The 23,870-nt window shown below is 38.4% G+C and overlaps 1 protein-coding gene and 1 pseudogene across 1 annotated transcript in view; one reads left to right on the top strand and one right to left on the bottom strand.

Annotated features, from left to right (window-relative positions):
* TIAM2 (TIAM Rac1 associated GEF 2) overlaps positions 1-8,391 on the bottom strand; it is a 175,462-nt gene extending 167,071 nt beyond the window's left edge. The window contains exon 1 of the mRNA XM_032215642.1: positions 8,330-8,391. The gene's annotated coding sequence lies outside the window, so the exon portion shown is untranslated. The remainder of the gene's footprint in view (positions 1-8,329) is intronic.
* A 5,935-nt stretch (positions 8,392-14,326) lies between these two features.
* On the top strand, positions 14,327-15,778 carry LOC116507479 (annotated as a pseudogene).
* The last annotated feature ends 8,092 nt before the right edge of the window (positions 15,779-23,870 follow it).

The following is a 23,870-nucleotide window of genomic DNA, read 5'->3' as shown; positions in this document are numbered from 1 at the left end:
TTCTTTATTGGTACAAAAATGAGTGGTCAGTGTAAAAAAAGAAGCAGGTTGGTCATACAGAGAAAAAATACTAGTACTACTAATTGTATAATAAATGTATATTCATTTATTGTTTGACCCATCTTTTGTTTCACCACATACACATTTTCTATTCTATGAAAGATAGGAGCCCTAGTCTACAGAATACATTACAGACCAACAAGTAGAGATGCAGTGTATGAGTCCCTTCGGGGAATAGGGCGGCCTACAAATTGAATAAACTCCAAACTATATCCCGCCATTAAAAGCTACATGCAATGAACTGAAACACTTAGGATACTTAAACATTGCAGTTCCAAACTGTGGTCAAAGAACTTTGAATGTCTGAAAACTCAAATGCATTTTTAAAAAATTAGCACTTTAATTTGTGATGAACTCTATTCTTTTTGTACATTTGTATAGAGAGAAATATAGAAGTACACTATATTGCCAAAAGTATTCGCTCACCCATCCAAATAATCAGATTCAGTTGTGAGCGAATACTTTTGGCAATATAGTGTATGTATTATTACAAAGTTACACAGAACCAAATATACTTTTACCTAAAGGTGCTTCTTTTAAATAAAACAGGAGTTAAAGCCCAATTGCATTCTCTCTGAATAAGCTCAGCATTATCATAAATAAACCTGTCTCCAAAATATAGACGTCCCTATCTGACCACTAAAGACAGGACCTGTTTCACTACAGTTACTTAATACTACCGGTAAAATATATCTAGGGCTATATCATCAGTTCACAAAGGAATCAGAAATGTTAACCCTGTAAATAGATAAGTAACTGATATCTTATTTATATACTGCCTTTATTATTTGTCTAAATAAGTCAAGGCAGTGAATACACACAATATGCCTTCCTCTTATTTTCCCCACAACAACAACACTATGAGGTAAGTTGGGTTGAGAGAGAATGACTGGCCCAAGATCACCCTATTTATTTTCATGCTTAAAGTGGGACTAGAATTCACAGTCACCTGGATTCTAGCCTACTGCCTTAACTATGAGCAGGGAGCGAAGTGTAACATCTAAAATAAAACGCCTCTTAGGTCTGAAATTAGGAAATGCCTAATAATACACAGCTTTAGATTGTTAATTGATTAGAAGTCATGAAGACATCCAAATTATGATGAATGCATCATTATGCAGCTCATGCAAATGTTGAAATTTGATCATTTTACATTACCAACCCAAATGATTGAAACTATGATACATGGAATGTTATTTGTTCACCTTGTGTCCCAACTCCAATTGACACAAATGTTACTCACATCATTTTTGTTTTCTTCACTTCTATTTATCATTCCAAACTTTACCCTATGATTCTATATATATACATATATTAATGGAATTATTTTAACCTCTTCATGAAATTTTTTGCAACGCCTCTAAGGATAGCCAAGTCATGTGGTGAAACAAACTGCAAATTGACCAACTCCATTTACAGTTGTTATCATCATGGCATTTTTTCATGTTTGAGTGAATGTTGAATGAATCACTTAAACCTTAATAGGTTTGTTTCTTACAGCTATCATGCATACAATGTATTCATATACCCCAGGACAGGCAGGTCTTCCAAAAACATGAAAATTCTATTTGGTATGGACAGGGAAGGATTGGTTACAAAAGAGGCTATTAGCACAGTTTGTGAAAATATAAGGGCCTTTGATTGTAAATGGAGGAACACAGTGTTTATCATTTCAGTTTACAATTAATACATTTCCAAGCATTTGATTATAATCATTTTATGCATACGTAAAAGTTAATTATTAGGCATAATATATATTTAATCTACATGTCAATGCTACCCATTCTCTGGTTTTAATAGGGTTAGCTTGCAAAAATTCTGTTATTCCAGAATTTCTGTTGTTTAAAAGAAACATATACATTTGTGATGATCTAATGATGTGAACAGACTGAATTAATTATAAAAACATGTTCTTCTCCCCTCATCTTCCATCTGTATAGAATAGGAATTTCCTTTTGAATAGACAATGTATGTAAACAAAGTTCTTGTAAACTGTCAACTAATTTATATTGATATAACAGACTAAACAGGTTCAACAGCTTGAAACACTGCTTTTTAATTCTTTAAAATCAATATATCCTACCCACATATCCAAACCTAGATGCCTTGCTTTCAGTCCAAACATTTGAATAAAACACTCAAATGTTATTCATCTGGAATTCTCCACTTTGACTGAATGGAGGGCATGGAGTCAATTAAGGGCAGGTTGATGAGCGAGAACAGACGACAATAATTCCATCCATATGGAGACCACCAAGGTTTGAATATGCAATGGAGACTCACCTGGCAGATGATTTATAGTTACATATGTCAATGTTTGTTCCAGGTATCTAGAGAATTCACATTTTATACTACACACCAGGAGATGTTATATAAAACCATAACAGCCCATAAGAGTAAATATTTTGAATGCTCTTTCCTTGGCACTACATTGATTATTAGTATATGAGCAGATTTTTTTTCTACATTTTCCATATCATACAGCAACATATAATACCAAATAAATGAAATTTCTTCTTCTGAGGTTCCTCTGAGACATTTATACTGGTTGGATCCCAGAAAAAATAAAATTGCTAGGAAGGGATTAGAAGTAAAAATCTATCTTATAAAATACCAAACTATTGTCCCTTAAAACACTTCCGCAATGCTCTAGTTTAGAAAGCCCAAAGCATTTCAGTTTATTGATCCTAGCAATAGGCAAACAGGATACTTTGGAAATTCAACTGAAGATGAGGAAAATGAAACAGGATGCTTTAGAAATGAGAAATGAAATGTCCTCAAGCACAACAAAGCAAGTCCTAGTTGCCTTTTGAAAAAGCAACTTTGGTGCAACTATGTTCTGGATGACTGAGAATTTCCATAGACATGCTTTAGCAATCTTTTCATCTTGGTAAATCTTGTAGCTGAATTACGATGGTCTAAAAAATACTATGCAATCTGGACCACCAGCTTGAGATGTTATGCTTCTACCTGAGAACCTTGGTAAGATCTTTTCTGGATTTCCTTTGTTGGGTATTGCACTACTGGCCCATTTTTCTGCCTTGTATTACTTACAAAGAACCTTCTGCACGTTCCTAAGAAATAAGCAAATTAAGTATCCGTGTATTGTGTCACTTTTCCATGTACAAAACTGGGAAAATAAACCCTTCCTATCAATCCCCTTGGTGAAAGTGTCAATTCAATGCATTAATCATTTCCCCTTTGGGATGCCAAAACTAACTCTTTTCTGGTCCATTGTTGTCACATTGCTTAAAACCCTCTCATTTTTGTCATAAGTATGTGAGTCAGTGGTGGGTTTCAAAAATTGTTCGAACCTACTCTGTGGGTGTGGCCTCCTTTGTGGGAATGGCTTGCCGCCCATGTGACTGGGTGGGAGTGGCTTGCCGCCCATGTGACCGGATATGAATATGCCGACGATACTTGTCAGAACCACCTTAAATTACCTCACACACAGCACTGGCATGCATAAGAATATGATGTAAACTTGTTTTTTAAAAGGCATCTTTGGTTTGCATTAAAACAACTTCAACACACACAATGTTCTGATTGCACCACAAACGCAGTAGTCATCCTTATCTTTCACAGAGGCACTGAGTTTTATAAATATGAGCATGATAGTGTAGAATAATCATATCCAAGGACCAGTGGTGGGTTTCAAAAAATTTTGGAACCTCTTCTGTAGGTGTGGCCTGCTTTCCGGGTCCACTGGTGGAATCTCTTCTAACCGGTTCGGTAGATTTGACGAACGGGTTCTACCGAATAGGTGTGAACTGGTAGGAACCCACCTCTGATGTGAGTACATTTGTTTTTATGACACTACCCACTACAACTAAACTCTTTTAATTAATATATTAGAAAATGAACCTAGTAAATCTACTGATAATTAACAGATAATTCTTGGTAAGGTCTCATTGTCAGCATCTAGCAAAAGGCAATTATTACAAACCCTAAATTCAAAACTTATGTTTTTTCAAAAGATTTGCTTCTTCCCATACTATTATGTAGAAGAGAACATATATTTTATAATAATTTATATAGACAAATTAAGAATGTGCATTGTAATGAGACATTTACATGTGAAATAGTATATTGATATGAATGGAAACAAGAAGGGTTTCCAAAGGTAGAAAGGAATGGAAAGGAAATGGTGATGGTGTTGGTGCAAACTCCATATACGTATATAGCAATAGCACTTAGACTTATATACCACTTCAGTGCTTTACAGCCCTCTAAGCAGTTTACAGAGATAGCATATTGCCCCCAACAACCTGGGTCCTCATTTTAACAACCTTGGAAGGATGGAAGGCTGTGTCAACCTTGAGCAGGTGAGACTCAAACTGCCAAATTGCTGGCAACCGGTGATCAGCAGTAAAAGCCTGCAGTACTGCATTCTAACCACTGCACCACCATGGCTCTTATGCTGCCCACAGTAATTCTGAGTAGGCAACAACAGATTAAAAACACCATATAAAATAAGACACAAAACAACCAATTTATAAAGCCAATATGAAAGCTTGTTGACTGGAAGGTTGTAGCTGAAGACCTCAGTACCACACTATGAGATGAGCTCTCATTCTTGCACCAGCCAATCAATCTAGAAGTTCAAAAGCATCCAAATGTAAGTAGATGAATAGGTACCACTTGTGGGAAAGTAATTGTGTTCCATGTGCCCCAGTATATAGCCATACTGGTCATATGACCATGGAAGCATCTTTGGACAACACAGTCTCCTTCGACTAGGAAACAGAGATGAGTACTGACCCCCAGAGTTGCACATGACTGGTCAAAGGAAGCCTTAACCGTATAAAAATGAATCTATTAGGATTTATTTACTTTAATTTAGTGCTTCTACTTTCCTTAAATTGCAATTTCCTTCTAGCAATAGCAGTTAGCAATAGCAGTTAGACTTATATACCACTTCATAAGGCTTTCAGCCCTCTCTAAGCGGTTTACAGAGTCAGCATATCGCCCCCACAATCTGGGTCCTCATTTCACCCACCTCGGAAGAATGGAAGGCTGAGTCAACCTTGAGCTGGTGAGATTAGAACCGCTGAACTGCAGATAACAGTCAGCTGAAGTGGCCTGCAGTACTGCACCCTAACCACTGCGCCACCTTGGCTCTCTGAAGCAACTTTGCAAAAGTTGCTTATCCAAAAGGGAATAAAGTAATGGGTATACATGTGATATTAGTCTTGCAGTAACTGTTTTAATGAAACCATAGGCAACTGAGTCAATCTTTCTTCCCTGGCAGGGCTACTTTTTAAGTGTAGAAATAATATACTTTATCTGTAAACATGTTAATATATACAGGTGGCAGGAGTCCAAAAATCAGAACAGATTAAGAGAAGCAGTTCCTGGTGGATTGCCAGCTATAGGGGCAAGAAGAAAGAGAGCCATCAATCTTAATAGAAGACAGATGGGAATAGACACATGTGAATAATCACTCTGTCACAACATCAGATGCCTTAAATAATAAAAGCATCACCAAGTGCTCAGAGGTACCAGAAAACAAGATTATCTTACATTTATGCAGAGTCTATATCTGCATTGCAACCTTCATGATCCAGCTTCAATCTGGGTGCTAAATAAATCTATGTGTATCTTTTTGTTCCAGGTATCTACAGTGTTTATATTATACTAAATATCAGGAGATGTTATACGAGACTACAATACATAAAAGTAAATATTCTTTGTCACCATCATCTTAAGTATGTTAATTTCTTCTCTGCTTAAGAGAACCATCTGAGAAATACAATCATCCCTCTTAGAGTACTTATAATTAACTACATTCCTGAGAAAAATTGCATTTTTTAATCTCATGTACTGCTTCCTCCAACATTTGGTTATTTTGTATGTCCCTGATATACAGTTATTTATTCCTGTAAATGTTGAATCTCAAACTACATAACCATCAGAAACAGTCAGAAATGAGTTCTAAGAAATGTGTTGTTTTGGGTGTATACACTACATACATTTTCTTTGTTTTACAAGCCCACACACAAACACATCCCTCTTACTGTGCATCACAATTTTGAAATTATAAACAATTGTGCAAAATCCAAATACCAAAGACAAAGAAAGATGAGCTAAATGCCATAAGTAACAAACCAAGCAAAAAATCTTCTTAAAATTGCAATTTAAATTCACTCAATGAATCTCTTCAATCTTTGATAAGGGAAAACCCATGAACAATTCCAGGGAAGACTTAAAGATTACTAAATAGTATCTCTTCTTTCCTTTTCATTTGCTTTTAGAATATCCACCACACAAGGGAACCATTATAAACTACAGTAAGAAAAATATTTACAAGCCAATGTAAACTAGATACCCCGTTAATCAGTATTTGTACAGTTCAGGCACCGAGGATTTCCCAGCAGCAAAAGTTCAGAAACATTTTCATAACAACAGGCTTATTTTTAGTGTCTTCTTGGATATTTTCTGACAAAAAAGGCTGTGGTGAAATTAACCAGGCACTGGGGGAATGAATGTCTTGCTCTGAAACAATGATAACCAGAAGTTACCACTCAAGATAATGTAAAATCACTGCAGAAATTAAACCAATAATGCAAAGTATAGCTGCCCTGTGCACATTGGCACATGAATGTTTCACCACATAGGCAAGAAACACTGCTGTGAGATGGGCAGCAGTACAAACTGTACAGATACAAATAAAAATGTATTTCTGAACTGCTAATATTCATACTGGCCCAATGCCAAAGATCTCTAATACATAATAAATTAGGAGAAATGAAAAGGAATTACCTTAGATTATAGTCTAAAAGGGCAGGATTTTGACTCAGGAGTTAAACAATGACATTGAGATGTTGAAGGTAAAATAATTTGTTCACACAGAACAAGGAAAGAGAAGCTAGCCAAGTCCGTTTGTTGTGAAAATTATATTGGGTAAAACAAGCCTACAATGCTAGCTTGTGTTATGTGAATGATATAGTCAAGCTAACTATGGGGAGGGAAGTAAGTCACTGCCACTCTAGAAATTCAGGAGGATCCTGTGCTCCTAAACCTGTGGTTTGTCATGCACACAACTTAGAAATGTGGTGAGGTTTAGTGGTGAAGAGGATTGTTGAAGTTCTGTCCAAGTTCAACACCAAGACACAAAAGCAATGCAACAATGACATTATTACACATGGACATTAATATTCCTGCCATTCAAGCGCTCTCCCTCCCTCCCTCCCTCCCTCTCTCTCTCTCTCTCTCTCTGTGTGTGTGTGTGAGTGAGAGAGAGAGAGAGAGAGACATGCGTAAACACCCTGACCAAGACGGAGAATACAGAGCAAGAAAAATAAATCTTTTTAAATAACTCGGTTGCTTTCGGCAGAACTATCGCTCCCGCAGCAAAGGAGAACAAAGTTACTTCGACCCTAGCCCAACCTACCTTCTCCAAGTCCACCCCGCTGGATTTCTGACCGCAGAAAAACACTCTCGCTTAAGGGAGAAAGAAAAGCGACCAAACCTTAAAGATTCCCAAAGTAACCAAACCCATTTAGGCGAACTCAGCCACAAGCAATTCTTGGAGATTAACTCTGCCTTATCTTGGACCCAAACAAGGACGCCGCCCGCCGCGCCTTACGGGCTTTAAAAAACTCGCCCTTTTACCTCGACTTCAACCACCCGAAAGTTTCTACTACAGGCAGCCACGCCGTCCGCGTGCCTACAGAGGGCCACCCGCGACTTGACACGCGCCTGAGGGTTAGGCTTACCTTCCGCTCGGGCGGTGGGGAGTCGCCGCGTTTTCAGCCCCGAAAGTCTCTTTCCCCCTTCGCCCCGTCCGGGGTGGTAGAATCCCAAACCCAGCCAGCTGAGTCAAAGCCCACCGCAGTCACGGCTGTTGCTCTGAAGCCTCCAGGAGCGCCGGCTCCTTTGCAAAAAAATAAACCGAGCGGTGGGAGGGAAGGCGGTTCCTCGAGCCTGAAGTTTGCTCGAAGAACTGACTCTTCTGACGAGCGAGCCTCCTCCTCCCCCACTCTTCTCTCCTCTGAAGCGCTCCTACTCCGCCTCGCCCCTTTTCACGCCCCACAAGCTTGCGGGAGGCGCGAAGGGGGCTTGCGAGAAGTGGGCGTACTCGCCCACCACGTCTCCACGCTTCTTTGTGTTTCCTTGCGGCTGCGTTAAAGATAGCCGCCTTTCCTCGTCCTCCACCCGGATCGGGTCAGCCAGCCTTTCTAACAGACGCCGAGGAGCAAAGGTAGTCTAGAAGATGAGATTTATTCTGGCGAATGACCAGATGAAACAAAACACATGCAGAAAGTACCTGTTTTACGTCCGGAAGACTCCAGCTTTAATCCTCAGCATCTTCCCCTTCCTGAAATTAAAAAAAAAAAATCTATAGTATGACCGAGCTCCCTTTTCTCCTATGGTTAAAAAAAAGCCTGTATATAATTAGGATTTAGTTTAGGATTTACTTTTAACTGATGGTAAAAACTCTTGAGGCTCATTTTTATCGGTAGCAAAAATCTTATCATTCTCCTTCACCCGCCAATCAGCCAATCAAATGTTGGGTAAAATAAGCCTGCATATTGTCCCAAAGGTGCTTTTTTTTCAAGAGGCAATTGGACTTTCTGGTTTTTCTTTGAAGACGTTTTGCTTCCCATCCAAGAAGCTTCTTCAGCTCAGAATTCAGAATTGAAGAAAAACTAGAAACTCCAGTTGCCTCTTGAAAAAACACCTTTGGCCCAAGTTTGGGACAACCATGACTGGCATGACTAAAAATCTCCATAGACATTAAGCCTGCATGTTAGCTTGTGCTATGTATGTGATCAAATCAAACCACTAATTATCATGGTCAGGGGAGGAAAAGCGTGCCATAGTCGAGGCTTTGCTTTAAAAATGACTCTTACATTGAGGCTTGCAGTTTACTGTGTTGTGCAAACATGAAGTATCTGCTAACTTGTATATAATAAACCATAGACTAGCCAACATTTTAGCTTAGTATGTTGCATAATATTAGTCTATGCAATAAGACTTTTAGCTGCTATATAAACTCTAATTTAACAATGGATTAGTGTGCAACACAATGACAGTCAAAACACTAGATGGATTCTCGGAACAAATTGTTTCATAAATTAGCTGTATAACACAACAGGATAAAGCATTCTGCATAGCTAACATAAATACAGGTAATTCTCTAAGACTATAATTAGGACCAGAATTTGCATTGCTAAGCAAGGCTGTTATTAAGTGATTCTTCCTGATTTTTCTGAGCCTTTTTTGCCACCGTTGTTAAGCAAATCATTGCAACTACCAGTTTGTGAGTCACACAGTTGTTAAACTAAGCTGTCTTCTCCCATTGACTTTGCTTGTCATAAGCCATCTGGGAAATTGCAGATGGCAATCATGTGAATCATGGAACACTGCAACTGTTGTAAATATATACCAGTTCATACGAATAAAGACTGGTCATAAGTCAGTTTTTCAGTGTAGTTGTAACTTTGTACAGTAGCTAAATAGTTGTCAGTCAAGGACTATTCATGCTGTCTTGTTATCTCTGTTTCGAGCGACTATTTAATCACAACTATGCCTTTTTTTGTGATTATGCATGACAAGTAAGCTTGAAGCAACCTTTACTTTCAAATTAGCACTAGTCTATATATTCTAGAAAAACTACCATACATCTACTTTACTCTTGTCCAGTGCACCTGTTTAATCAAGATTCCAAATTTAGCTAAGGCCAGTGTGTCTTCTAAATTTGAAGAGGCTGCCATTTTCAATTAATCAGCATAAACACTTGAAATTGGAATTACATTATTAGCCCATTCCTACAAGCTCAGAGTTCATTATTATATTTCCTCACACAAGGGCTATATGTGGAGATGAACCCTACAAAGGAAATTACTAGAAAAAATACAAATCAAGGGGAAAAGGCAATCATGTTGATTCATTTGGAAACATTTAACTTGGAAACATTTAAGTTGGTCTTTATCAATCAATATCAATCAGAATAGAGTTTGAAGGGACATTTGAGGTCTTCTACCCCATGTTCAAGCAGACCCTATATATCTATTTTCCAGCTAGCAGATCTATGAGAGTGGCAGCTATACTAAGCTAATGTGCACTAAGTTCAGCAAAACAATCGCAAAGTTAAAGGAACCCAGATGGAATCTTGAAGGATATTTGAATTGTAAAAGCAAAGAATCTGAAAATAACCATATAACAATTTTGTTCTGCATCCTGAAATGTTTACTAAAACAAACTAGTGCAGGATTAGATTAAATGTGGCCTTCATTCCTCAATGACATAATCCCTAATATATGTTTTTATAGTACATTAAACCACTCCCGCCACTGTGTAGTGTTGAGGGCAAGACTGTCTCTCCGTTGGAATATTTTGGCTTTCAATGTAACCACTGTAAGATCAAATTTCAGTTAAAACTTTTATCAAAAATATCTCTGACTATCGTTCAACATGAGTCTGCCTCCCCTGTCTTTTACACTGCCATTTTTTCTTGCCACTAAACTGCTGTTCCAAAGTCTTGCAAGATTACTTTTTGTAAATACTTTTTGTAAGTTGCTATTCTCTAGAATTATACATTAATAGTTAACAGAACTGAGTAGATATCTATAGGGAATCACTGAACTATAAACAGCAACCTTTTCTGGAAAGAGTTCTGATTTTTATCTCAATGCTTCAGATATGGTCTTTAGTTCATACTTTCTTCTTAGTCTGCCTATAGTTTGGTTACTTTACATTTTTTTTAATTGAAAATTTTGAAAAAAAAAACTTTTACAAATATTTACCTCCCTCTCCCTACCCTCCCCACCCAACCCTTCCCCACCCCCAACCTCCCCCACCCCCAAGTTACTTTACATTTTCATGACAAAGTTGTAATTTTAAAATTTATCCATTGGATTGCATTGAATTTTGTTTTATTTGGAGGTATCTTAGGCACAATCCCCCCAGTGATTTATATCATTCTAGGATCGTCTATGAAACTTATCAGTAATATGTCACTTATTATAATCACTTTTATTTTTTCATACCAATGATTGGAATATTTTAGAAGATACTGTATATCTCTTAGTTGGGATCTTTACCCTAATCATTTCTTGTTCGTTTCTTGCTGGAGAAATGTCTTGTCTAGCTTTCTGTATGGTATTTTCTTATAATTTGATTTTAGGTATTGATTGTTTTAGTTATTTACTGTTATAATGGATTATTGTACACTGCCCAGATAGACTTTCTGTGTAATGGATGACCAAATAAATTTGACAATAAATTTGCCCTGAGAGTGTTGAAGTTCAAGTTTTTTGTTCCCTAACAAAACAAACAAAATGTCAGAGTTCCCTATACTAGAACATTTCAAGATTAATAATTGTTCAGCATTGCCAAAAAAGAAATAATTTGTTTGCTATATTAAATTGCTAACCACAATGCAAGGAAAAGATAGTGCAAACAATTCGATTATTTTATGTTACATAGAAAGTAGGTACAAAAATCAGCTAATAATTTATTTTAGTGAAAAAAGACAATTGACCTAATTCTTACACTGTATACGTAACACGCTAAAACATGGTTTACTAAACTCACTTGCCTAAGTTGATGTAACTCACTGAACTCTAAACTAACTCCATGGGCTGAATTCACATAACATACAAATGAGGCTTGGCTATCTTATGAGGTTTAAAAAGAAATAAATCATTTTTATTTGATTTGATTTGATTTTGGAGGATACTCTAGAACTGGGTATTGGGTTGAGGCTGATATGGTAGACTACTCATTAATTGGTATCATGGTTTTGAATGTTTATGTTTAGTAGTATTCACACTAGTCTATAGATGCCTGAATCAGTGCTAATTGAAGTATTTTATTTCATAGAAGTACACTGAAAGGCTGAATATCTTGTCCTTTATCTGTATAATGGAATTCAGCAGTCTCTAGTTCTGGGCTTCAAACCATCACCCATTACATTTTTAATAACAGAAATAGTTATACATGTTTGAAAAATCTTTAAATGTAATTGTTAAAAGGTCATTTCATAAAACCACATCTCTTTATGCCAGAATTATACTTGTCAGAAGAGATATTCATTATCAGGGATATATTCTAGGGTCCATCTAAGAAGGACTAGTATGCATTACTATGTAATCAGATATCTAGCAATGAGATGCGTTTTTACAGCAAACTAAAGCTTTATAAAACAGATACTTGCAACCAACCAGATGGCTTATAATTCAGAGAGTATATGTTACAAGTTGTTCTTGCAGCTAAATAATGGGAAATCGTTTTTAAAAGTGATGTGAACCAGGGAACCTCATAGTATTAATATTTTGGGTTAGTTTAGCACTGGTAGCAGTTTTATAATTTATGTGCAGATATACATCAATTATTCAGAGTATGAATTTTACTGTATATTAAGACCTTTATGAAAACAAAAACTTACATTCTCTCTAATGCTCATTGTAACCTTTTAATAAATCTACTAGCTGATGCCCCGGCGTTGCCCGGGCATTTATAGACGTCAAAGCATTTATCAGACAGGGTGCCATTGAGAAGGGCCTTTCTTCCCCTCTTCTAGAAGATAGATAGATAGATAGATAGATAGATAGATAGATAGATAGATAGATAGATAGATAGATAGATAGATAGAATGATAGATAGAATGATAGATAGAATGATAGATAGATAGATGATAGATAGATAGATAGATAGATAGATAGATAGATAGATAGATAGATAGACAGACAGACAGACAGACAGAGATTATTTATTATTACAAGATAAATTTGCTTCTCAGCCACTTGTTTATGTCCAACACTTAGTTTTCAACAGGAAATACTTTAGTTAGTACCATTATTTCCTCCCATGCTGCTAGAGTAGCATGAGAAGATCCTATGCTGTAACTGGAGCATGAATCTCTCGGTTCATATCCTAATACATAATGCTATAAAAAAAAATTCCCAGGAAAAGAACATTTAGAAAAAAGGAAGATACATCTGCATGGCTTTTATAAGAAAATCTAATTGGATAATTATTTTTATAATTTAAATTGTTGGATGATTATATTCTGGATAGTTTATGTTTATTTTTTTTTTAAATTGCTGAGAAGCTACTTGATAGCAGCACTTTAGAAATCTAACTTTGTAAATACACAGATTTTGATGTGCAATGGCTTAGAATCAAATTTGCACTTTCCCTGTATTATAGTTTAAAAATACAGCGGCAAAAAGATTTCTAAGTTCATGCATAGATAATTAGGCAAGTAAAGTGTAAAAATGGATCAAAGCCAATGTCATAGTCCATTAAGCAATTTATTTTTGGATTGGTTTAATTATTCCTGGGGCTAATTAAAAAAAATACACAGTATTATGATTTATCAAAAATGATCAACATTTAATCCTGATAATTACCAGTCCCATCTTGAACCGATTTTAAAAAGGCCAAATAACACGAAAGATTGGATCAATATGAAAAGACTGTGGATGGTTAAAATGGTTTAATGAAGATTGCTGTACTGAGCCATAATGTCGTGCTTTGGGGTTTTACCTCAATATATGAACCCAATCCAACTGAAGTTTATAAACTATGTGTGAGCCAGATCATTCTGGATTGTTTAATAAGGCATGGTAAAATAAATGCAAAGGAATGTAAACCTGGCCTAGGGAATGGGGAAGGATTGAGCAAAGCATGAAGGGGGGCACTTTCAGAAAAGATTACTCAGCTCCTTAGGAAGAAAAAAGTATGAGAAAGAAACTTACGGATAACAGAGTTGGAAGGGACCTTGTAGGTCATCTAGTCCAACCCCCCCATCCAAGCAGGAGACCCTACACCATTTCAGAACTTAAAATACCGCCCCCCCTGATATTATTTTGTATAAGATGGGGCAGAGAGAATTTTAAGATTCTGTTATTCTCCCTATAACAATAAAGATATTCCCTCAAAGGGCTGACAACAAACCACACTTAGAACAATTTGTAAACCCAGCTACTGTTTTGGTCAGAACCCCTTAGAAGAGAAAAACTGATAGGGGTCAAATATATTTCTATTGAATCAAAGTCACTTACTTAAGTAGGTTATTTTTTAACAAAGCTATTTATTTATCGTGACCTTTTAAAAAAAAGTTGTTTCTCTAAATTTCAATTACATTTACATTCAAATATTTCCTACAACCAGCCCGGCCCTGGAGTCCCCCACGACGGAGAGCGATGGGACCTAATGGCCCCCTCCAGCGGCCAGCAAGCGCCTCGGCAGTGGCGGCGATCGGGCAGCAGGGCGCGCTGTGGGCCGGGCCGGTCCTGCGTTAGCAGCGGCGGCGGGAGGAGCCGCGGCGGCAGCAGCAGCCACGGAGCCGCGCGGAGCTGCCCGGCTACCTGCTGTCCTCCCGGGCTCCGACAGCGCCCGAACCGGGCCACCGGGCCAGAGCCAGCGGCGGCCCAGCCATGTCGGGCCGGGTGGAGAAAGCAGATTCTCAGCGTTCTCGTCTCTTCGTTCACCATGAAGCTAAAGGACAAATTCCACTCGCTCAAAATAAAAAGGACGCCATCAAAGAAAGGAAAGCAGCCTGACCTAGTGGTGAAATCTACCGAAAAGGTTGTGAACAAGAACTTGAGTTGGCTGGAGGAGAAAGAGAAGGACGTAGTGAGCGCCCTGCGTTACTTTAAGACCATCGTGGACAAAATGGCCATTGATAACAAAGTGTTGGAGATGTTGCCGGGATCCGCCAGCAAAGTTCTGGAAGCGAACTTGCCTCTGGTTCAGACGGACCCGCGGATTCAGCAGAGTTCCGCCGTTACTTCCTGTTACAGCCGCGTGTATTAGAGTTTGGGGGATTTGATTCGATGGTCCGATCAAGTGATGCTCGAAGGCATCAATGTGGAAGACAAAGAAGTGGTGAATACAGTATCAAGGCAGTTCTGGATGGTGTTAAGGAGCTGGTGAAGCTGACAATTGAGAAGCAGGAACACCCGTCTCCCACCAGCCCAGTCAAGCCCACCTTACCTGTGCCTGCAACAGACCGCCAGTTGGAGCTCCCCTTGACGGATCGTGAGATGGAGATCCTCAACAAGACGGCCGGGTTGACACCCACCGCAGAAGTGTTGGCAGACGCCACAGACGAAGAGGTCGCCCCGCCGAAACCGCCCCTTCCTTGCATCCGGGTGGCTGAAAACAGCCCTCCGCCAGCCTTGCCCCCTAAAAAACGCCAGTCAGCCCCTCCCCTACGCGAGTGGCTATCGTGGCCTCCATTAGCCGAACAACCAGTGGTTCCAGTTTACCCATTGGGATCAACAAACAGGAATTTGAAAATGATTGCTACCCCAGCGGAGGCTCTCGGGGGGCAGCCAGTCCTACGGAGGGGAATCTCCCCGCCTCTCGCCCTACAGCAGCATGGGAAGCTGAGCAAATCGGACGAACAGCTGTCCTCGCTGGATTGCGACAGCGGGCAGTGCTCGCACAACACAAGCTGTGAAACGTTAGATCATTACGATCCCGATTACGAGTTCTTGCAGCAGGATCTCTCGAACACGGACCAGATCCCCCAACCAGAACTCGGCGTGCTCAGCCCTTTGCCAGAGGGCCTGCGGGAATCTGCTTCTCCGTTTCTCGGACAATCTACAACCAGCCCAAGATGTTCCTCCTGGCGCATGTTAACTTACAGCTAAATTCTGGATGCCAGGTGTAGTCTGGCAATCCCAAAAAGGACTGCTTCCTAGGAAACTACAAACATGAGCTAATGATGATCGGAAAGATTCTCTTGCTTTGAGGTGTCCCATATTGCAAATAGTCTCTGACACCTTGTCTTTTTCACATAGCCTTTCTTGCTGAGAGAGACTTCCTGAGTAGAAAAATTAAGACAGGTGGGTGGCAATGCCTCCTCCCTCTTGATACATTTCTGAAATGTCACTCATTGAACTGGCACTTACTTAGGCTACAGAAGGCACGCTGCCTACAAAGTGGCACCTTTCCAAATTGCTATTAGGGTATTTGCTTAGAATTTGGGCAATGGTTGGGCAAACTAAAGTCTTTTTATTAAATGCATAGCTAGGAAAATTATTTTCCTCTCTGTTAAGGTTGCTATTACCGGTTTGCCTAGTCAAGTGACAAAATATAAAAATCCAATGACTCTCCACAACTCTAGAGTTTTCAGTGGGGCTTATGCAAGCTAAGCCTTAATTTGTTTAATCATGGTTTATGAGCCACACTTCCCAAGGTCACCAACAGACTAATTCACAAAGAAACCATATTTTGATTTAATGTATTGTGTAAACCCAGATTCTAGATGCATAATGATTATATCTAACAGTGAGAACTTTTACTCATTCTTCGTTTGTTGCTTGACATCTTCCTGTAGATATGTCATCAATAGTTGTAGGCCTATGACTTGATAATGACCAGAGTGCTAATTTAATAAAATCTTTCATGTCTCCAGCATCTAGAATTTCAGTATATTTCTTTCATCTATGTTTGGCTTTGTTTGAATCGGTTACTATCTGTCCAGTAGCATCTTTTAGCATACTAATTTGAGGATGTAACCTCAACCACTCTCTTGGGTGATTCTAGTGCAGGAATACACTATTGGTCAGACAGTTCTAGCATTTTTTGCTCATCCTCCCCAGGAACACCATTATCCTGAGACATCATAGCAGGACTAGTGGGCAAAGCTATTCTTAGAGACTCCCCCCCCCAAAAAAATTGTTGTTTGTACATCACACAAATCATATTATTAGGCTTAATAGCCAACCTTATTTATTTACATACATATTTATTTATTGAATAAATTATATACACATTTTGGCTTCTCTGTTCTTCAGCAGCTGGACAAGAATGCAACTATTAGGAAAATTAACAATCTTAAACAGCTCACAAATATCAAGTACATTTATATATAGCAAAGTGTATCAGCATTATTTAGTTTTCCAGTCTCCAAGTTTACACTAGTTGTGGATATATGTAGCTGTATCTGCATAGAAATGGGTGTAATGGAGTGGAGAATTAAACATTCCAAAATTGAACTGAATATCTGATGTTTGTTTCTAAATCATACTGCTGATGGAATTTGTCAAAGAAAACTTCTTGAAATTCACTACTGCTTTTTCCTTCATTAAGTAATTATTGGAAAGATAATTACTCTAAGAGCTACAGTAGCTGCCCTGTATGTTTCCCCATCAATATACTGCATTTTTTGTTGGACAGTTTATCAGCAATGCTTACTTCCAAGCCTAGTCAAATATTTTAGATTTTACAAAGGAAAAACAAGGCTTGAATGTGCTAGAAAGATTTGGGCACAGATGACACAAAATAAGTCTAGACATCAAATTTGCATTTTAGCTCAGCACATAAAGATTGTCTTTACAATCTCTTTCAGTAACTGTCTCCTTACCCCAAAAAATGATGTTGCTTTTTGCTACAGGTTCTTCAATAAATTACACAGGCTAGGAATGGGACATTTAAGTGATAGAATTGTGGGTTACTGCAGTCTGAAGCTCTTTTAAATGATCACATGCAAAGCAGGATTTACTTTAACGTGCAATTTTTTTTTAATAAGCTACCATTTGTCAGAACTCCTGAATGAAAATCCAGTAAATCCAATGCATCAAATGTGTAATGTTCAAATTATGATTTCCAAAGCTGTTTTGCTGAAATCCGACATTATTAGTAATTAGAACTCTTCTAAATTTGTTAGTGCAACTAACAGAAATTGACCCTCAGTAGAGTAAAAATCCCCAAATCCCGCCCTCACCTACCTGCAAGCCCAATGCTTGCTTCAAATTATGTCAGAGCATGACTAGGGCAGACCACATGGTGCCCTCCATATGGTTTGGATTTTAACTCCCCAAATTTCTTTCAACAGTCCAGTTTGCTGAGGCTAATGGGGTTGCAGCCCAACAGAAGATTTTCTTCTCTTCAATTTAATGTGTTGTATAAATTGAAACCAACTGTAACATATGATCTCCAATGAAGTGCAAATAGATTTGTACTCATGAGAAAACTTTCTGGTTAGAAAGGTTTAAACTGAGGGGAGGAAAAAGGTCCAGGCCATACAAATGCATTCCCTCGTTGCAACACATCTCTTTTAACAATACATCTCATTTCCTTGCAAATAAGTTTAAATGGTTTTCTTTTCTCATAAACAAAATGTCCTTAAAATTGATCCACATCCCCAGCATGAAATACCAGGAAAGCAATATTTAAATATTTGGGAGGTAAGAACAAGATACATGGACAAGAAAAAAACATTAAGGGATGCATTAGTAGTTTAATGTACAGGTTTTCCAAAACCATCACATATCTAAGCAAGCTGTGTGAGCAAACACAGATGTGTCAGCAACATGGGGGGGAGGGTGTAATTTCACATAGTTGCCTGCACATTTTTACAACACATTTTAAGGAGAGAAATGAGAACTGGTTCTCATTAACCATTTGTGAACCTTTTATATCTACTTTGAAGGCAGGTTGGAATCTATTTTTTAAAATACAAGTTCACCCCTCATTTTCTGGTTTGAGCTACAAACCATTCACTTAATATCTCAACTGTCTGTTAAAGGTGCAGTATATTGACTGACAAGCATCATTTTAGTTTATTAGTTGAAGGCAGTGGATTCAAAACCAGAAGGCTATGAGTTACAGTCCTGCCTTAGGCATGAAGCCAACTGGATGACTTTGGAACCATCAGTCTTTCTCAAATCTAGAAAGAAGACAGGACAAACCACTTCCTAAAAATGTTTAGAAAACTGCATAGGCTTTTCCAGACTGTTATTAGGAATCAAGTGAGACTTGAACACATAGAAAAGAATAAAAATAAAAATATGGACTAATAGGGTGCAGTTCTCATTTTTAATTATTTCAGACAGTTTATGGACTATATCAACTCTTAATATGACTATGTTAATTCAAAAGACATGATGTCATATCCATGAACCATATGTACATGCCTTTTTTAACCCTCCTCACAATATACAGTATATGCTTTTAGAACTTGATTGGGTCTGAACATGCCTCCCTATATGCCTCATGTTGAAAACGATCTTCATGTACTTTGGCCTTGATATGATGCATATGTACGCTAGAGAACAAATCTCATAAAAACCTATGGCATTTTGATCTGCAATTGTATACACATCATTTTAAATCTAGACTATAAAATAAAATGTGCTGAATGTAACATGGATGTTTCAATTAACATTTCAAATTATGGAAACCACAGAGAGTCTTTGGACTGAGATGGGATATGTGTGTGGTTTTCTTGTTACCTATCATTTTATGGTGATCCATTTCCAGAACCATGTTTCACCCATAATGTCAGACCTGGCATAAATAAAAGAATAAGAACCTGTTGGTTATTTAAACTTTTATCCAATATTTGTTTGATAGTACATCAAACAATCAATATGAAATCCTGCTTATATTGCAATCCTAAATATTATTATTTTGAGTCAATGTTGTTCACTAGTCCTGGCAAAGTTTTTGAGAAGTGATTTGCCCTTCCCCTCTTCTGAAAGAGAAACAGAGAGACAGACACAGATACAGTTTCTAGCCTGATGCCTTCATCACTACAGCAAACTGGCTTTCATCATAAATGTACTTACTAAGAATCACATAAAATCAATTGTTCTTCTTTTTCTAGTATCTGAATTTCCATAATGACCAATAAATGTCTCCAGGAAGCTTACAAACAAGACTTGTAACCAGCCATTCTACTCTTGCTGCAGCTGCTCTCCTGGAACTGGTGTTGACAAGCTTGCTAGAACTCCATTGGGGTTCTTTGAACAAAATCTCATTACTGTGTTTTCTTTTCTCACAGGATTATTTCCACTTAGCCAGCATCCTATTATTGGCCCTTAAACATGTAAGCCACTGATAATATGAATTTGTATAAGATCATAAATGCAGTACAAGCACAAGGGCAGGAAATTGTTGAAAGTCACTTTAAGGTACCCTACTACAACTCAATAAAACAGGATATCAGGCTGACAAGGATGTATAGAAATACTGAGGAATAATTAAAAAAAAAATAGTCCATATTTCTTTAAGAATATCCACTACACCACACATGTATGCACTTCGGAAATGTATAAGAAAAGAACAAAAGGTAGGCATTGAACAGGTTAATTAATATGAGCTTGTATTTTAAAATTGGCTGAGATTTATTTATTTAGGGAATAACTACAGGACAAAGAAATTGTTGTGGTCTGCTGGTGGCCTGCAGAGCTGACAGCAGAGTCGGGCAGTGAGGAGGTTAGGGAGGAGCATGAGCCAGTCCTGGAGTCTGGGGAAGGCTTGGACAAAGGCTCTACATTGGAGGCATAGATAGGACCAGGGCCATCTGGGAGTTATGTGCTGCCTCCGGAACCTCCAGATCGGACATCAGCGAGGCAGAGGAAGAGGGGGAGCCTGTTCCCAGTGTGCGCATGCACAGAGCTGCCAGAAGGTGAGAACAGTTAAGACAGAAGGGACTATTTGGGTGTAAGGCTTGGAGGTGATTGGCCCCTCCTATAGGACATAAAGGAGAAGCAAAGGCACTTGAGCCTTTGCAGGAAGCAATTTTGTTTATGCTGGTCGATTTACATTCTGAAGCTCCATTTTAACTCTTTGGTCCGTGTGGTTTTGCCAAGCTAATTGCCAGTTAAGTCTTTGGCAGCATTTCAAGGAAGATAAAAGTGGTTGCTTATAAGCCTTATCCCAAAAGACTTTGGCAGCCTACTGTCGGACTCTTTACAAACTATTTGGGACTCATTATGGGCTGTGAATGAACATAGTTCACAGTCTATGAAATAAAAAGAGGGATGTTAGGACTAAGTGTGTGCTTTTTACTGTATCAGGAAGTCTAGGTCAGAACATAAATTCTGATTTTTTTAAAAATTCAAAAGTATCTTTCAGAATAAAGTTTCAGTTTCAGTTTATTAAACTTGTATGCCGCCCTATTCCCGGGGGGACTCAGGGCGGCTAACAAACCAAAAGGGAATAGGGGCAATACAAAGAAGACAAACAGGACAAAAAGCAAAATACAAAAACAGATTAAAAAACACCACAACAGGCACAACAATTTGAGTGTGGTTGGGAACTCATCAGCCCCAGGCCTGCCGGAACAGCCAGGTCTTGACAGCTTTGCGGAAAGCCTGAAGCGTGGTAAGGGTCCAAATCTCCATGGGGAGATCGTTCCAGAGGGCCGGAGCAGCCACAGAGAAGGCCCTCCCCCGGGTGGTCGACAGTCAACATTGGCTAGCTGATGGAATCCGGAGGAAACCTAATCTGTGGGATCTAATTGGTCGTAGGGAGGTAATTGGCAGGAAGCGGTCTCTCAAGTACCCAGGTCCTATACCATGTAGGGCTTTAAAAGTAACGACTAGCACCTTGAAGTGCATCCGGAGTACAATAGGCAACCAGTGCAGCTCGAGGAGGATAGGTGTAACGTGGGTGTACCGGGGTGCACCCACAATCACTCGCGCGATTGCATCCTGGATAAGCTGAAGTCTCCGAATGCTCTTCAAGGGCTGCCCCATGTAGAGTGCGTTACAGTAGTCCAGTCTTGAGGTCACGAGGGATAATAAAAGAATCAATCAAATTGGGCCATTGGTAAATGCTTTGAGTCAATATCGTCTTGTCTTTACCAAAACAAATTTAAACTAATATGAAGGCCAAATTTGACTGCTCATTTATCATATGATTACAGGTAGGCCTTGATGTACGACTCCAATTGAGCCCAAAATTTCTATTGCTAAGTGAGAAAGTTGTTAAATGAGTTTTGCCCAATTTTATGACCTTTCTTGCCACAGTTGTTAAGTTAGTAAAACAGGTGTTAATTGACTCTGCTTCCCATTGATTTTGCTTGTCGGAAGTTACAAAAGGTTTTCACTTGAACCTGGGACTCTGCAGGTATCATAAATACGAGTTAGTTGCCAAGCGTCTGAATTTTGATCTCATTATCATGGGGATGCTGCAACAGTTGTAAGTCCAAACAATGGTCAAAAGCCACTTTTTCCAGTGCTGTTGTAACTTTGAACGGTCACTAAATGAACTATTGTAAGTCAAGGACTACCCGTAGATGTCTCTCTCTTTCACGCACACATATATTCTTGTATTGCCATCTAGAGCAGTTCTCTGTAATTGTAGAAGCAATTGGAGAGACTTAAAAAAAATAGCAGTCTAACATGGGAACAGAGAGTTAACAGGTTATCCATTCAGCTGCTATTAGCATCCGGAGGAAAAAAACTCCACTGATTTCAGAGGTAATTTTCTTTCCAATGAAGCATATTGGACTGTATAGGTAGGATTTTAACTAGGACCTAGTAAGGATTAACTCCCATTCTCTTTTCCTATCACCTGTCATCCAGATGCTTCTTAAACCATACCATGCTATCATTCCTAACTTGGCCCATAGGAAATTCTGGAAGAGAGGAGAGTGTCTCTTTTTGGCTGTTGGTACTTTCCCCAGTGCTGTGATGTGACAAATAATAATGCCACAGGCAGCCCTGCATGTTACATCTCACAATCTTCTCAATGCTATTGCAACATTGAAATTGCCGGTATCTGCAGCAACTTCAGCCCCTCTTCCATAATTCTTCCAAGATTTCTGTAATGCTTTTTCTGAAGGACAAGATTTAGATGCCATGACCTTCAGTTTGTGTGTGAATTCCTGGTGAGTGCAAAGGCTTTTTTATTTACTGTAATATGCCAATATACTTGAAAATATACTTGCCCAAGTACATGAAAGGAACAATTCCTATACATTTGCTATATATTTTTACTCTGAAAGTGACACAGAATACACTAAAAAGACAAGCTCTCTCAGCATCATCCTACAGTTTACTTATTACTATTAGTCTTCTCATCGTTCCTATTACCCATCTCCTCCCACTTATGACTGCATGACTGCAACTTTGTTGCTTGTATCCTTATGATTTATATTGATGTCGATTGTTTCCTGATTGCTTATTTGTACCCTATGACTATCATTAAGTGCTGTACCTTATGATTATTGACAAATGTATCTTGTCTTTTTATGTACGCTGAGAGCATAGGCACCAAAGACAAATTCCTTGTGTGTCCAATCACACTTGGCCAATAAAGAATTCCTTCCTTCCTTCCTTCCTTCCTTCCTTCCTTCCTTCCTTCCTTCCTTCCTTCCTTCCTTCCTTCCTTCCTTCCTTCCCTATCTATCTATCTATCTATCTATCTATCTATCTATCTATCTTTTGATTAATGTGTTATATTTATATCAATCTTTCAGGTCAAGACATCATACTTATCACCCCTACTCTTGTATTTGCTAACAATATCAATCATAGGTTGCATGTGAGCTTCTGTAGCTGTGAATGGACTTGAATGTGAGCTTCTTCATTCTGTTCCAATACCTTCACCACTAAATTACTAATCCCAACCAAATCCCATCTATTAACCATTAAAACATATTTTCACAATATACTTGAATATTGCATTGTATAATCAAATAGCAGATGTGTGTGTATGTGTGTGTGTGTGTGTTATTTACAAATGTGAGGCGGTGTACTCGCTTCTGTTATATACTGTACATATACACACATCCTATTTGACACAATCTCTCTCTCTCCCCTTCTCCCCCCCATTTGTTTTATATATACATATACATACATACATATATATGAGTTGTGGATTGTAATATGAGTCTTGCTTTTTTTTCTGCCATTGTAAAATCAAAATTTGTTTCCCAAATTGAAGATAAATCACCTCACAATGCCAAATGAATTTAACAAATCAACACATTCCAAGTGTGATTCATAGCCAGTGTTTCATGAACATTTGCATAATGTTCAGTGCCCACAGTGTGATGAGAATCATGGCTATGTTCTCATTTTTTCCAGCCTTCTAAATCTGTGTACAACAAA

Source organism: Thamnophis elegans, chromosome 4 (genome assembly GCF_009769535.1).
Source record: "Thamnophis elegans isolate rThaEle1 chromosome 4, rThaEle1.pri, whole genome shotgun sequence".
NCBI classification, from domain to species: Eukaryota; Metazoa; Chordata; class Lepidosauria; order Squamata; family Colubridae; genus Thamnophis; species Thamnophis elegans.
Note: the sequence above shows the minus strand (reverse complement) of the source record. Positions and strands in the feature narration are given on the sequence as shown.